We start from the raw sequence: 15047 nt of genomic DNA on the forward strand, positions 1-15047 counted from the left end.
CCGGGGGCGGGGTGGTCATTTTGGGTCACACTGGGGTGGAGCCGGGGGCGGAGCCTCACGATTGCATCATCGTGACTCCGCCCCCTCTTCACAATGCCGTGATTTTCGGCATTGTGAAGCAGGGGGCGGGGCCACGATGACGCGATTCTGCGCGAATCACGTCACCGGGCCCCCTGCTGCGGGGATTTCTGTTTTTTTCAGGGGGGAGGTGGGGAGGGTGTGAGTCTTCCGGGAGGCTTGCCTGCTTTTCCGGGGGGCCGGGAGCGGCACCCGAAAATCGGGAGGCTCCCGGCCAAATTGGGAGGGTAGGCAAGCCTGCCCCCGCACCCCCAGAAGGGTAGGCACTCCCCCGCATTCTGCCTACTTCCTAGTGAAGTGGGCAGAATGGGGAGAATTTCCGCGGCGATCGCAGGTTCTTGTGTAGTAGGTGGCACTTAATTATGTGATTCTCAGTGAATCGAGTCATTTAGCCCTGTCCCCTATTTAAATTTTAGACAATCAAGGCAATTTGCCATGAAGGGGGCGGGGCTTAATGATGTGACCTGTCAGGCCCCACCCCCATTACAGCCCACCTGCTTCTCCTACCAAGGCTTCTCCCGGGGAGGAAAGCCAAAAGTAGGCAACTATGACTAAGGGGAGATGCTAAAAATGGCCGAGTCTCTGACTAAATAGTAATTAGTGCATTAAAGATAATCTACAGAGTACAGTATAAGCATTTGCAGGTATACAGTCTGCATGACTAGCGCAGTCTTACAAGCAAAATCAACTCTTTTGTGTGAAAAATGGTAGATTTAATGGTATACTGCCTGACGTGTGGCATTTAACTGGCTGTGGCAGTGATATGTTTTGTGACTTATCTTTTTACAAATGCTTCCACTCCAAAAGGGAACCTTACTCAGAGCTGGACACAATTTGCTTAACAGCTCAAGGGGTCTATTTACTAAGCCTTGACTGGAAATAAAGTGAACGGAGATAACGTACCAGCCAATCAGCTCCTAACTGCCATGCCACAGGCTGTGTTTGAAAAATGACAGTTAGGAGCTGGTTGACTGGTGCGCCTTTTGCCGGTATTTCTTCTGCGACTTTATGTAAATATCAACTTCAGATGGTCAGATACCGGAGTCAACACCAGAAGAAGTTCCAAATGGGTCATTTCCACACTGGTCAGCCTAGTGAGCTTCCATACACTCAGATTCCCAGACAATATAGGTTCCCATTGTATGGCGCACCAATGTCAGTGACGCCCTACACCACAGGTGGATAGGGGGCAGACATACATTAGTAATGACAGGCGGGGCTGGCAAAATAAATATTAAGTTTTCTGGTCTGTTAAAAAAATTAATTAAATCCCCACCTTCAACCCCATCACATTCAGTGCACAGCAGGAGATATTGAAATACTTGTACAGGTTGAGTCTCCCATATCCAAATATTCCGAAATGCTGAATTATTTTGCCATTACTGAGATAATGAAACCTTTGATTTTTGATGGTTCAATGTACACAAACTTTGTCTAAGGCACAAATTATTAAAAATATTGTCCCTTCAGGCTGTGTGTATAAGGTGTATATGAAACATAAATTAATTTCATGTATGTACACAAACTTTGCTTGAGCCACAAAATTATTGAAAATATTGTATAAAATGACCTGCAGGCTGTGTGTATAATGTGTATATAACACATAAATGCATTCTGTGTGTATATTGGGGTCCCATTCCCAAGATATTTGATAATGATATGCAAATATTCCAAAATACGGAATATTCCGATATCCAAAATACCCCTGGTCCCAAGCATTTTGGATATGGGAGACTCAACCTGTATTTCTCCTGCTATATGCCAGTGCTGGGAACCTACAGGTGGGTGGGGTTTCTACTACAGATGTGCGCTGTTTGGCAAATCCACCCTCAAGTGTTTTGGATCAGTTTCGGTTTTAGATTTCTTACAAATTCATAAAAAACCCTAAAACTCATATAATTTGGACGTGTTTACATGCAATCCAAAACCTGAGATTCATTCTTTAGATCCGAGTTCCGAACTTACAGGAAGAGCAAGGCTGGAACTCGATTCTACTCAGAACCCCAAAGTGATCCGAGTCAGGACTCAATTTGAATGGGAACCACAAATTTTGGCTGTTTGTTTTTCAGCAAAACCAAATCGCTCATCTCTAGTTGTCACAGGAGGGTCCCACACCAATGTACTATTTGGAAGCAGGCGATTAAGCAAAATACATGTTTAAGGTTGAAAACCCTTTCAATAGCTATTTCAATAGTGCCATCTGCAGGCTAAAGGAAATATTACATGCTTCCATTTTTTTCTTATCAAATTTATTATAAAGTGTTACTAAACTCAGTGGTACATAACTTATTATTACTGACATCTGGCTGCGGTGTTGTTGGTTCCCAGTTATGTGCCTTAAATTAAATGTTCAGTATGAGCAAATTTTATTATAATATTTGTTGTTAGCTTCCAATTGCTGGCAATGGAGCATCTTGTGTGCAAAATGACATTATTTATATAAATTGTTAACTTTTCCAAGCAAGTCCCAATTGTTATAAGCAAACTGGCTGATAATAATAATAAAAAATGTGTACTCCATACAATTGTGCTATGTGATCAAATTGCAGTACCTATGATATTTTTTTATTTATTCTTCTCTATTGCTACCAAGAATTCTAAGTCCCTCACTGGACTTTCTGTAATTTTATACAGTATAACAGTGCATTTTATTGAAATTATTATTAACTATTATTATTATTATTATTTAGAGGAATCAATTGATATTTAGATAAATGAAAAGCTCAAGCATCAGTCACAAGCTGCGAGCTATTCACCTCTAGCTACGCCACATGTCAGTGGTGTTTCCATTGAGTGGGAGAGTTTATTAGTGTGAGATTGTGTGAGCTTGTTTACCACCAATAACAAGAGTATATTTCATCTGTCTTTTGCATTAGTAGTGGTATTTTATTTTTGTTTACATTTTTTAATGAAAAATAATCTCAGTACTTTTTTTTCACATTTTTATGTATTAAAGAGACTTGTATAAGGCATATTTGCCTACTCTCCCAGAGCCACGATGAGACTCCAGAATTTTTAGGTCATCCCCTGGCAGGTGGTCCTTTCACATCCCATCCACTGCCTAGTGAATTGGGCCGGATGAGGAGAAGAATGCCAGGAGATGGGGTCAATTTAACTCGATTCTATGATAGTTGTGTCACTTGGCCCTGCCCCCTCTTCTTAATGATTCAAATAGTCTATCCCCATCTACATCAGCTGCCACCTGCATCTCCTTTCCAGGCTTCTCCTGGAGAGGAGGTTATAAAACTTGGTAAGTATGGTGATACGAATAAGGGAAATGGTCTTTTGTCTATGGTTAGCGGATTACTCAGATTAATTTTTCCTATAGTGTTTTCAAATTCCCAGAAATATGTGGATAACAGAAGTGCAATAATGTGTGTAACGTACTAGTTACTTTGGTTCACAAGAGAGTACATACAAACTCACCTTTTTTAATAAAGAATGGTAGGCGTTGAACAAACTATCACCGTGATCCTATGGTGGTTGCATAAGCAAAGTAGATGCTGTCTGGGTTGCTGTTGGTTCTACCTATGCTGCAGGAGATCCAAGGAAAGTGCCAGCATAGTGCAGATCAGTGTATATTGTGCTGTAGATCTAATATAGTATACTCACCCTCAATAGGATGGAAGAGTGCTTTGGACATTCATTTAAAAACCCTATGCTTGTAATTACTATGAATAGTATCCAATAGTCCAAAAATACAATGCCAAGGAAGCCTGAGGAAGCAGACATAGGACCACTTACTGGTATCACCTACTTATTTATCTCTATTTGATACTTTCCTTTGTTTTCATCCATTATTTTATTTACTTGTTTTTAAGATATTTCATTGTATATTGCCATATATCATTAAATTAGTTATATTCAATTTAACTTATTGGCATTGGATCTTTGGGCTATTGGATCCCATTATTCAAAATACCGACGGACATCACAGGCAACATGCCCTCAGAATGTCAACATGTTCATAATGTGGACATCTGAAATGTCGACATGTGAAGTCCCGACATTCTCAGAAGGTTGACACTAGGGTTAGGCTGCAGGATGGGAGGGTTAGGGTTAGGTACTGGGAGAGATTAGGGTTAGGCTGCAGAATGGGAGGGTTAAGGTTAGGCACTGAGGGAGGTCAGGGTTAGGCTGCGGGGGGGGATAGGGTTAGGCTGCAGGTGGAGGTTAGGGTTAAGCACTGGGAGAGGTTAGGGTTAGGCTGCAGTGGGCGGTTAGGGTTAGGCACTGGGGGAGGTTAAGGTTAGGCTGCAGGATGGGATTGCTAGTGTTAGGCACTGAGGGAGGTTAGGGTTATGCTGCAGGATGGGAGGATAGGGTTAGGCAATGAGGGAGGTTAGGGTTAAGCTGCGGGGGGGAGGTTAGGGGTTATGCTGCAGGATAGGAGGGTTAGGCACTGAGGGAGGGTTAGGGTTAGGCACTGGGAGAGGTTAGGGTTAGGCTGCAAGAGGAGAGGTTAGGGTAAGACTGCAGGATGGGAGGGTTAGGCACTGAGGAAGGTTAGGGTTAGACTGCGTGGGAGGTTAGGGTCAAGCTGTGGGGGGTAGGGTGATGCTGCAGGATGGGAGGGTTAGGCACTGAGGGAGGTTAGGGTTAGGATGCGTTGAGGAGGTTAGGGTTATGCTGTAGGAGGAGAGGTTAGGGTTAGCCTCTGGGAGAGGTTAGGATTAGGCTGCAGGGGCGCGGTTAGGGTTACGCACTGAGGGAGAGTTAGGCTTAGGCACTGGGAGAGGTTAGGGCTAGGCTGCAGGAGGAGAGGTTAGGGTTAGGCTGCAGGACGGGAGAGTTAAGCACTGAGGAAGGTTAGGGTTAGGCTGTGGGGGGGAGGTTAGGATTAGGCTGCAGCTGCAGGTTGAAGGTTAGGGTTAGGCTGCAGGGGGCTAGGGTTAGGCACTATGGGGAAGTTTAGGGTTAGGGGTATGGATTAGAAATAGTGATAGGGTGATTATGGTTAGGAACGGTACTCATCAGATGTCTTTGCCTGAACTGCTCTTCAGCCCCATAGTAAACAGCCATATTGTAAAAGGCAAACATGTTCATTTAATAACTTTCAAAATAGATTTTAAATATATATATATATATATATATATATAAATCACAGGGGCTCTGCACTCACCATAATAACTGGGGTCCCGTGACGATGGGCTGCAAGCTTAAATGCATTGATCAATTCATTAACCAAAACCCCACTGTTTATAATGTTTATTATTATTATTAGTTTTTATGGTGAGTGCAGAGCCCCTGTGATTTCTATTTAAACAATGTGGTCACATACCATGTTGCACCCCAAAACTAGGAATGGTGAGTGCCGTGGATTAGTGCTTTATATATATATATATAATTATATATATATATATATATATATATATATATATTTAAATGGTGGAGACTTAAGACTAAAATAGAAAAATATAAACAGAAATATATGAGCTATACCAGGATTATTAGATATTTAAAAGATTTGAAAATACAACTAAAAAAGAAAAAAGTCAAAATAAATATGAAGTGCAAGATTGAGGTTTACTATAAAATAAATAAATATAAGGCAATGTATAATCACTGAACGGGGCAATGTCTTATCCCTGAAAGGGGCAATGTTTAATCACTGAAAGGGGCTATGTCTAATCCAGTGATTCTCAATCTCGGTCCTCAAGGCACACTAACAGTCCTGCTTTTAGTTATATCCATGATTGTGCACAGATGGTTAAATCAAAATAACTGAGGTACTAATTAAGTCACTTGTGCTCAAGTATGGCTATCCCTAAAACCTGGACTGTTAGTGTGCCATGAGGACCGTGGTTGGGAACCCTTGGTTTAATCACTGAAAGGGGCAATGTCTAATCACTAAAAGGGTCAATCTTTATTCATAGAATGGAGCAATGTCTAATCACTGAAAGGGGCAATATCTAATCACAGAAAGTGGCAATGTCTAATCACTGAAAGAGGCAATGTCTAATCACTGAAAGAGGCAATGTCTAATCACTGAAAGTGGCAATGTCTAATCACTGAAAGGGGCAATGTCTAATCACTGAAAGGGGCAATGTCTAATCACTGAAAGAGGCAATGTCTAATCACTGAAAGGGGCAATGTCTAATCACTGAAAGAGGCAATGTCTAATCACTGAAAGGGGCAATGTCTAATCACTGAAAGGGGCAATGTCTAATCACTGAAAGAGGCAATGTCTAATCACTGAAAGAGGCAATGTCTAATCATTGAAAGAGGCAGTGTCTAATCACTGAAGGAGGCAATGTCTAATCACTGAAAGGGGCAATATCTAATCACAGAAAGTGGCAATGTCTAATCACTGAAAGAGGCAATGTCTAATCACTGAAAGGGGCAATGTCTAATCACTGAAAGGGGCAATGTCTAATCACTGAAAGAGGCAATGTCTAATCACTGAAAGGGGCAATATCTAATCACAGAAAGTGGCAATGTCTAATCACTGGAAGAGGCAATGTCTAATCACTGAAAGGGGCAATATCTAATCACAGAAAGTGGCAATGTCTAATCACTGAAAGAGGCAGTGTCTAATCACTAAAGGAGGCAATGTCTAATCACTGAAAGGGGCAATATCTAATCACAGAAAGTGGCAATGTCTAATAACTGAAAGAGGCAATGTCTAATCACTAAAAGAGGCAATCTCTATTCACAGAAAGTGGCAATGTCTAATCACTGAAAGGGGCAATATCTAATCACTGAAAGAGGCAATGTCTAATCACTGAAAGGGGCAATGTCTAATCACTGAAAGGGGCAATGTCTAATCACTGAAAGAGGCAATGTCTAATCAGTGAAAGAGGAAATGTCTATTCACAGAAAGTGGCAATGTCTAATCACTAAAAGAGGCAATGTCTAATCACTGAAAGGGGCAATATCTAATCACAGAAAGTGGCAATGTCTAATCACTGAAAGAGGCAATGTGTAATCACTGAAAGGGGCAATGTCTAATCACTGAAAGAGGCAATGTGTAATCACTGAAAGGGGCAATGTCTAATCACTGAAAGAGGCAATGTCTAATCACTGAAAGGGGCAATATCTAATCACTAAAAGAGGCAATCTCTATTCACAGAAAGAGGCCGTCTCTATTCACTGAAGGAGGCAATGTCTAATCACTGAAAGGGGCAATATCTAATCACAGAAAGTGGCAATGTCTAATCACTGAAAGAGGCAATATCTAATCACTGAAAGGGGCAATGTCTAATCACTGAAAGAGGCAATGTGTAATCACTGAAAGGGGCAATGTCTAATCACTGAAAGAGGCAATGTGTAATCACTGAAAGGGGCAATGTCTAATCACTGAAAGAGGCAATGTCTAATCACTGAAAGGGGCAATATCTAATCACTAAAAGAGGCAATGTCTATTCACAGAAAGAGGCCGTCTCTATTCACTGAAGGAGGCAATGTCTAATCACTGAAAGGGGCAATATCTAATCACAGAAAGTGGCAATGTCTAATCACTGAAAGAGGCAATATCTAATCACTGAAAGGGGCAATGTCTAATCACTGAAAGAGGCAATGTGTAATCACTGAAAGGGGCAATGTCTAATCACTGAAAGAGGCAATGTCTAATCACTGAAAGGGGCAATATCTAATCACTAAAAGAGGCAATCTCTATTCACAGAAAGTGGCAGTGTCTAATCACTGAAAGAGGCAATGTCTAGTCACTGAAAGGGGTAATATCTAATCACTGAAAGAGGCAATGTCTATTCACAGAAAGTGGCAATGTCTAGTCACTGAAAGGGGTAATATCTAATCACTGAAAGAGGCAATGTCTATTCACAGAAAGTGGCAATGTCTAATCACTGAAAGGGGCAATGTCTAATCACTGAAAGAGGCAATGTCTAACCACTGAAATTGGCAATATCTAATCACCGAAAGGGGCAATATCTAATCATTAAATGTCACAAACTTTCAGACGGATAGTGGACGCAACCCATATTCAGGGAATAGACTAGACCTTTTCCTGAGGCGCAGAGTCTAATTGCCGGCGGTATTCACCAGGGACCCTCGCAAGAAGGTATGCACTTTGCTGCGTCCGACACACAGGTCATGGCCCTCAGGTTAGGTTCCCCTATACAGGTGTGGTGTACTAGTTGAAGTGCAAAGAACTTTAGTGTAGTCGACAAGTCGGGTCAGAACCAAACAGACGAGACAGTACCAGGGAGCAGGCGTAAACGGGTCACAGGGAACAAGCCAAGGTCAGAACCAATAATCAGGATATACAGAGGAACGCTGGAGTATGGTAATGGAGCCTATACTCTGGCACTGAAGTGCTCCCAGGAACTTCCTTATATAGGTCAGGGTTCAACCCAGCCCCAATCAGCAACTCCCTAATCCTACCTGTCCCTTTAACTCTACTTGCAGTACAGCACGCGCGCCCCTAGGGGAGCCACGGCCATCTGCACACATTCCACAGTAGGAGCCAGCGGCAGCGGACGCCAGGATCTCCCTGCTTGCTGCTCACCGGAGAACCTGACAGCAGCCAGGAAGGATGTCAGCGGAAGCGGGCGCGGTGATCTCCCCACCCGCTGTCCATCAGGAAGCCAGTGCTGCCGGAACCGGTAAATGACGACCGGTTTCCATTCTAGATTTCCATTACCAGATTTCCATTCCAACCAATCAACTAGTTGGCTGGTTGGATGTAAGTTGGTCTAGTGTGTGGCCAGCTTTAGAAACAAAGTTAAACAGGTGCAGCTTATTGTTGTATCTATACAGATGAAAATTAGCAAGCTAAATATTTAAGGTGCATACGATTTTCGTTGAACGATTTTCGTTTAGTTTTTCCCTTGAAAAAGTGAACGAAAATCGTTTTACAAAGTAGTTGGTTTTACTTTACATAATAAACGATTTTCTGTGTGTTGAAAGAAAAATGTCGCAACTTCTATTGATAATCGTTCAGTTGGCCAGTCTGACTGAACTACAAACTACAATCGACAAACGTAAATACGCATGAACAATAATCGTTCATCGTTTATCGTTTTACACTGAACGATTTTTTGAATGATTGAACGATAACGACGTTGTTATAGTTAAATAGTTCCAAAAATTGTTGTGTGTACGCACCTATAATCTTTAAACAAACTGACAATTATATAGCATTCTATAGGTTTCCCAATAATCTGAAAAAATTATCTAAATAACATATGCAGATACCATATCAGAAGATCATGAATCTAGCATGTATATCATATTCAATGAACATTAGTGAATAATATTCTCTATTTCAAGCTCATAGTATACATAACTAAAGATAATTATCGCTGATTGTTTGCACTTTTGACTAGTGTATATACAGATAGAGATAGCTCATCTGGATATTTTGGATACACCCAAATTCCATCAAAAACAATATATATGGGTCACCTAATAAAAAGGAGTGCAAACAGCAAGATAAGTGTATATACTAGGGGTGCGCACCGGCCACTTTTCGTGTTTTGGTTTTGGATCTGGATCTTTCTTCATGTTTTGGATCTGAATTGGTTTTGCCAAAACCACCCTTCCGTGTTTTGGGTTCTGGGTTTTGTGTTTTGGATCTGTATTTTTTTTAAAAAAGCATAAAAACAGCTAAAATCACAGAATGTGTTGGTTTTTCTGCTCCTATGCTATTATTAACGTCAATAACCTTAATTTCCACTCATTTCCAGTCTATTCTGAACAACTCACACCTCACAATAGTGTTTTTATGTCCAAAAGGTTGCACCGAGGTAGCTGGATGACTATGCTAAGCGACACGAGTGGGCGGCACAAACACGTGGCCCATCTAGGAGTGACACTGCAGTGGCAGACAGGATGGCAGTTTGAAAAACTAGGCCCCAAACAGTACATAATGCAAAGAAAAAAAAGAGGTGCAAGATGGAATTGTCCTTGGGCCCTCCCATCCACCCTTATGTTGTATAAACAGGACATGCACATTTTAACCAATCATTTCAGCGCCAGGGTCTGCCACACGACTGTGGCTGAAATGATTGGTTCGTTTGGGCCCCCACAAAACAAGCTGGCAATTAATCTGTCCCTGCACAAACTGGCTCTACGGAGGCAAGATGTCATCCTCATTCTCCTCATTCACCGATTCCTCACCCTCTTCAGTGTTGTGTACATCCTCATCCTCACAGAGTATTAATTCATCCCCGCTGGAATCCACCACCACAGGTCCCTCTGTACGTTCTGGAGGCTGGTCTCCCTTGAAGAGTTGATAATTCATTTTTATGAACATCATCTTCTCCACATTTTGTGGAAGCAACCTCCTACGCCTTTCGCTGACAAGGTTCCCGGCTGCACTAAACACTCTTTTGGAGTACACACTGGAGGGGGGGCAACTCAGGTAAAATAGAGCCAGTTTGTACAGGGGCCTCCAAATTGCCTCTTTTTCCTGCCAGTACAGGTACGGACTATCTGACATGCCTACTTGGATGCTGTCACCGATATAATTCTTTAACAGACAGACGCACGCTTGTCGCTGCTGCTTTGAGGATGCAGGTGCGGCTACAGTCCACACATTTCACAAAGACAGAAAAAAAAGATTTTTTTATTTTTTGTGGGGTGCACTTTGGGGGTTACAGCACCCTTTAACGGACAAGCCCGCCGTCCTTTACTTATGACACAGGCGCACGCTTGGTGCTACTTTGTTGATGCACATGCGGCTACTGCCCACACAATTCACAAACACAAAAATATATATTTTTTAGGTTTTTTTGGAGTGCACTTTGGGGGTTACAGCACCCTTTAACGGACAAGCCAGCCAGCCAGCCAGACCTTTACTTATGGGACACAAGCACGCTTGGCGCTGCTCCTTTGTTGATGTACGTGCAGCCACAGTGCACTCAATTCACAAACACAGAAAATATTTTTTTATTTGGTTTGGAGTGCACTTTGGGAGTTACAGCACCCTTTAACGGTCAAGCCAGCCGGCCCTTTACTTATGACACAGGCGCACGCTTGGCGTTACTTTGTTGATGCACATGCGGCTACTGCGCACACAATTCACAAACAGAGAAAAAATATAATTTTTTTTTGCACTCCTGATGGACAGAGCACCCCATGGACAACACTACAGCACCCCTTTAGGACTGGGACACTGCACAGGACTTTGGAGTGGACACAGCCCCTATGGACAACTGACTGTACAACACAGACCAGCCAGCCCCTATGTACTTTGGAGGAGTGGACACAGCCCCTATGGACAATAGCAGCACAGCACAACACAGCCAGCCCCAATGGACTTTGGAGGAGTGGACACAGCCCCTATGGACAACAGCAGCACAGCGCAGCACAGCACAACACTACACTGCACTACACTACACTACACAGCCCAGCCAGCCCTAACCCCCACCCTCCCTCTTCACTGTCCACAGCCGAGTGAGAAAATGGCGCCGACGCGGGTACCTTATATAGAATCCAAAACCCGCGAGACCCGGAAGGCGGGATGATGACGTTTTGCCTCGATTTCAGATCCGAGTCAGGCGGGAAAAGTCGAGCCTGACTCGGATCGGCCTCGGATCGGGGGGGCTCGGGGGGGTTCGGATTTCAGAAATCCGAACCCACTCACCCCTAGTATATACACATGTGTAGTTTTCCCTTTTCAGTTTATCCTCCTAGATACATATTAGTAATAATCCTCTACAAAACTACAGTATATATGCACGCAGTAATTAAAATAACTGTGATAGGGGCTCTCAAAATTGCTATGTATCCATAAAATTGGTGATTTTTCCTGTGTCTATAAGCAGGGATATGGACTAATCGTAGGCGCTCCCTATACATCACAAAAATGGGATGAAACAAAACATATCATGCACAGAGTTAATGTAACACATATACACATATGTGTACACCTATGTATGTATGTATGCCAAGGTGTACCAACTTACATAGCTAAATATAAACCAAACCATGATGGTATCAATTGGAGAATTCCCTATATATATACAGTCAGGTCCATAAATATTGGGACATTGACAGAATTTTCAGATTTTGTCCTCTATTCACCACCACAATGGTTTTGAAATGAAACAAACAAGATGTGCTTTAACTGCAGACTTTCAGATTTAATTTGAGGGTAATTTCATCCAAATCGGGAGAACAGTGTAGGAATTACAACAGTTTCAATATGTGCCTCCCACTTTTTAAGGGGCCAAAAGTAATGGGACTATCAACTCAAAAGCTATTTCATGGACAGGTGTGGGCTATTCCCTCGTTATTTCATTATCAATTAAGCAGGTAAAAGGTCTGGAGTTGATTCTAGGTGTGACATTTGCATTTGGAATCAGTTGCTGTCAACTCTCAATATGAGATCCAAAGAGCTGTCACTATCAGTGAAGCAAGCCATCATTAGGCTGAAAAATGAAAACAAACCCATCAGAAAGATTGCAAAAACATTAGGTGTGGCCAAATCAACTGTTTGGAACATTCTTAAAAAGAAAGAACGCACCGGAGAGCTCAGCAACACCAAAAGACCCGGAAGACCACAGAAAACAACTGTGGTGGATGACAAAATAATTATTTCCCTGGTGAAGAAAAACCCCTTCACAACAGTTGGCCAAATCAAGAACACTCTCCAGGAGGTAGATGTATATGTGTCAAAGTCAACAATCAAGAGAAGACTTCACAAGAGTGAATATAGAGGGTTCACCACAAGATGCAAACCATTGGTGAGCCACAAAAACAGGAAGACCAGATTAGAGTTTGCCAAACAACATCTAAAAAAGCCATTACAGTTCTGGAACAACATCCTATTGACAGATGAGACAAAGATCAACTTGTACCAGAGTGATGCGAAGAGAAGAGAAGGAAAGGAACTGCTCATGATCCAAAACATACCACCTCATCAGTGAAGCATGGTGGTGGTAGTGTCATGGCGTGGGCATGTATGGCTGCCAATGGAACTGGTTCCCTTGTATTTATTGATGATGTGACTGCTGACAAAAGCAGCAGAATGAATTCTGAAGTGTTTCAGGCAATATTATATGCTCATATTCAGTCAAATGCTTCAGAACTCATTGGACAGCGCTTTACAGTGCAGATGGACAATGACCCGAAGCATACTGCAAAAGCAACCAAAGAGTTTTTTAAGGCTAAAAGTGGAATGTTATGCAATGGCCAAGCCAATCCCCTGACCTGAATCCGATTGAGCATGCATTTCACTTGATGAAGACAAAACTGAAGGGAAAATGCCCCAAGAACAAGCAGGAACTGAAGACATTTGCAGTAGAGGCCTGGCAGAGCATCACCAAAGATGAAACCCAGCGTCTGGTGATGTCTATGCATTCCAGACTTCAGGCTGTAATTGCCTGCAAAGGATTTGCAACAAAGTATTAAAAAGTGAAAGTTAGATTTAGGATTCTTTAGTTTGTCCCATTACTTTTGGCCCCTTAAAAAGAGGGAGGCACATATTGAAACTGTTGTAATTCCTACACCGTTCACACGATTTGGATGTAATTACCCTCAAATTAAATCTGAAAGTCTGCAGTTAAATCACATCTTGTTTGTTTCATTTCAAAACCATTGTGGTGGTGAATAGAGGCCAAAATCTGACAATTCTGTCAATGTCCCAATATTTATGGACCTGACTGTATATATATATATATATTAGGGGTGTGCACCGGCCACTTTTCGTGTTTTGTGTTTTGGTTTTGGATCTGGATCTTTCTTCGTGTTTTGGATCTGGATTGGTTTTGCCAAAACCACCCTTCCGTGTTTTGGGTTCTGGGTTTTGTGTTTTGGATCTGTATTTTTTTTTTAAAAAGCATAAAAACAGCTAAAATCACAGAATTTGTTGGTTTTTCTCCTCCTATGCTATTATTAACCTCAATAACCTTAATTTCCACTCATTTCCAGTCTATTCTGAACACCTCACACCTCACAATAGTGTTTTTATGTCCAAAAGGTTGCACCGAGGTAGCTGGATGACTATGCTAAGCGACACGAGTGGGCGGCACAAACACGTGACCCATCTAGGCGTGATACTGCAATGGCAGACAGGATGGCAGTTTGAAAAACTAGGCCCCAAACTGTACATAATGCAAAGAAAAAAAAGAGGTGCAAGATGGAACTGTCCTTGGGCCCTCCCACCCACCCTTATGTTGTATAAACAGGACATGCACACTTTAACAAACCAATCATTTCAGCACCAGGGTCTGCCACACAACTGTGGCTGAAATGATTGGTTCGTTTGGGCCCCCACAAAACAAGCTGCCAATTAATCTGTCCCTGCACAAACTGGCTCTACGGAGGCAAGATGTCATCCTCATCCTCCTTATCCACCGATTCCTCACCCTCTTCAGTGTGTACATCCTCATCCTCACAGAGTATTAACTCGTCCCCAGTTGAATCAACCACCACAGGTCCCTCTGTACGTTCTGGAGGCTGGTCTCCCTGGAAGAGCTGATAATTCATTTTGATGAACATCATCTTCTCCACATTCTGTGGAAGCAGCCTCCTACGCCTTTCGCTGACAAGGTTCCCGGCTGCACTAAACACTCTTTCCGAGTACACACTGGAGGGGGGGCAACTCAGGTAAAATAGAGCCAGTTTGTACAGGGGCCTCCAAATTGCCTCTTTTTCCTGCCAGTACAGGTATGGACTGTCTGACATGCCTACTTGGATGCTGTCACCGATGTAATCCTCCACCATTCTGTCAATGGTGACAGTATCATATGCAGTGACAGTAGACATGTCAGAAATTGTTGCCAGGTCCTTCAGTCCGGACCAGATGTCCAAACTTGGTCCTGCCTGCCCTGCATCACTGCCAGCGGGTTGCTTAGGATACCTAAGTTTTTTCCTGGCAGCCCCAGTTGCGGGAGAAAATGAAGAAGGAGCTGTTGACGTGTCACGTTCCGCTTCAGCTGACAGTGTGTTCACCAGCAGGTCTTTGCACCTCTGCAGGCTTGTGTCGGCCGGAAAGAGAGACACCACATAGGCTTTAAACCTAGGATTGAGCACGGTGGCCAAAATGTAGTGGTCTGATTTCA

Source organism: Taudactylus pleione, unplaced genomic scaffold (assembly GCF_031769625.1).
Source record: "Taudactylus pleione unplaced genomic scaffold, aTauple2 ptg000671l, whole genome shotgun sequence".
In the NCBI taxonomy this organism is placed as follows: domain Eukaryota; kingdom Metazoa; phylum Chordata; class Amphibia; order Anura; family Myobatrachidae; genus Taudactylus; species Taudactylus pleione.